Below are 2,311 nucleotides of genomic sequence, written 5' to 3' on the forward strand. Positions count from 1 at the left end.
TAGTCTGTTGTTCGGCTAGCTTGACCTCACAAATTGCATTTAAATTAGCCTGTTGTTCAGCAAACTTAATTTCTGAAAACTTTGGGGGATCAGCGAATTTAGCACTTATAGATGCTTGCTGTTCGGTTAACTTTGCATCTATGCCAGAGAATCTATCATAACATCGCCTATAGTTCAGCGAACTTAATATCCATGTCAGAGAACTTCACATTTAAAGTCGGTTGCTGTTCAGCGAACTTAGTATTGAAGGTTGTCTGCTGTTAGGCGAACTTAGCATTCAAAGTTGTTTGCTGTTTCGCTAACTTGACCTTTAAATTATCCAACACATACAATTTTTCCAGTATGGCACTAACGAATCTACATTTCATGACTCCCTTGGTTCAGCATTCGTCATTTATTCATTGTCGACTTTATACTTATTATCGGAAGTCTAATCATTAGATATCTTGTAGTTACTTTCGGGCTCGGAGTCACATACATTAGCAACATTAGTTTTATCTGACTCGGCAAAAGATTGTACCCCAACAATAACAATCGTTTCATTATTTTCATCATTGTCACATACCTCACTTATATCATCACACGATTCCTGTACATATTTTTGGCCGGCTGTTGTGGACGAGCAGTTCTAGGCACTTCAGTCTAGAACCACGCGACCGCTACGGTCGCAGGTTCGAATCCTGCCTCTGGCATGGATGTGTGTGATATCCCTATGTTAGCTAGGTTTAATTAGTTCTAAGTTCTATGGGACTGATGACTTCCGATGTTAAGTCCCATAGTGCTCAGAGCCATTTTTTTCTTTTTTACATATTTTTCAGAATCGCTGTGCAACGTTCTCCCTCTCCGCAACTTGATTTAAAATTTGTTATCAATTTTTACTAGTACCAACAATGGTCACATCCTAATGTTACGATCCACTCGACACCGGCACAATGAAATTCTTACATTTACGAACTGGGTAAAACAACAAAATTTTACTGTACCTGGACAATCACGTATTTTGAGTTGTAATTTAATGGTTGTTGCCTGCTTGCGTGCTGTAGGAGTCTCGCTCACGTCACTGTCGGCAGCCGTGTCGCTCTCACGACCAATGTTCAGCTCTGGTTCAGTTTTCCGACGTATGGCGTCAAACTCCTTCTGCGTGTAGGGTCGTGTGTCTCATAGGCGTGGAAGGTCGGCCCCGCACGCTATCGGCTCCAAGGAATGTCGTGAGTGTGTGTCGGCTCGATGGAAATGGATGTTCAAATCTGGTGGACACAGGTGGGCGTCCGTCGATCGCGACAACTCCGATCTGTAACTTTTAAAACAAACTCCTCGCTTTGATTGAATAGTTTCAGATACTATCTCCCTTTAACAGATATCCGTGTACCGATGGAGCAGCACGCCGAAATGTATAGGCGGCCATCGCTTATAATTGAAGCAGTGGTGTTCCAAGGATGTCTGTCTTCTTTACCGCTACACACAGCGACTGCACGTCACGGTACCGCAACAACTCCCTTTATCTGAAACATTAAACCAAATATCCTTCGCGTGTTCGTGATGGGCTTATAAAAAGCACTCCGTCTTCAGGCCATCGGGACCATCCGACCGCCGTTTCATCCTCAGTTGAGGCTGCGGATAGGAGGGGCGTGTAGTGAGCACACCGCTCTCCCGGCCTTTATGATGGCTTTCTTTGACCGGAGCCGCTACTATTCGGTCGAGTAGCTCCTCAATTGGCATCACGAGGCTGAGTGCACCCCGAAAAATGGCAACAGCGCATGGCGGCTGAATGGTCACCCACCCAAGTGCCGGCCACGCCCGACAGCGCTTAACTTCGGTGATCTCATGGGAACCGGTGTATCCACTGTGGCAAGGCCGTTGCCTGATGGGCTTATAAGCCTACGATAAACTTGATAACAGCAGTTTTCATGCTCGGTTTGCAAATGAATGTTCAGACGTAGATAATATGATATCTCGAATTATAAGTTCCAAAATTCAAGTCGATGCCACATTATAGTCTTGTGAGGATGTTGATTTGTGAAGTATTATAGCGTCGTTAATGAGTCGCTATGGCGCTAATTCAACAACTCCTGCTTCATAAATCCAGAGTAAATGTATTCTCTAAATAACGTACAGAAAGCATCGTAATAAAATGTTCGATTATTGTTCCCTGTTAATAAAGTCACTCAATCACCTTTAGCTTCGGCGTTCTATGTAGAAAATAATCATTCACAGTTACACAATAAAGTTCAATTAAATGATGTAGACGAAACGAAGTATTAAAGTTATAACCGAGTTTATTGAACTTCTGAATTATCTAACCACTGCAATG

At 43.2% G+C, this 2,311-nt stretch overlaps 1 pseudogene; it reads right to left on the reverse strand.

Moving 5' to 3' along the window:
• Positions 1 to 1,745: 1,745 nt before the first annotated feature.
• Positions 1,746 to 1,862, reverse strand: LOC126485656 (5S ribosomal RNA; annotated as a pseudogene).
• Between the last annotated feature and the right edge of the window lie 449 nt (positions 1,863 to 2,311).

The sequence above is a fragment of the Schistocerca serialis genome, chromosome 6 (assembly GCF_023864345.2).
Source record: "Schistocerca serialis cubense isolate TAMUIC-IGC-003099 chromosome 6, iqSchSeri2.2, whole genome shotgun sequence".
NCBI lineage: Eukaryota > Metazoa > Arthropoda > Insecta > Orthoptera > Acrididae > Schistocerca > Schistocerca serialis.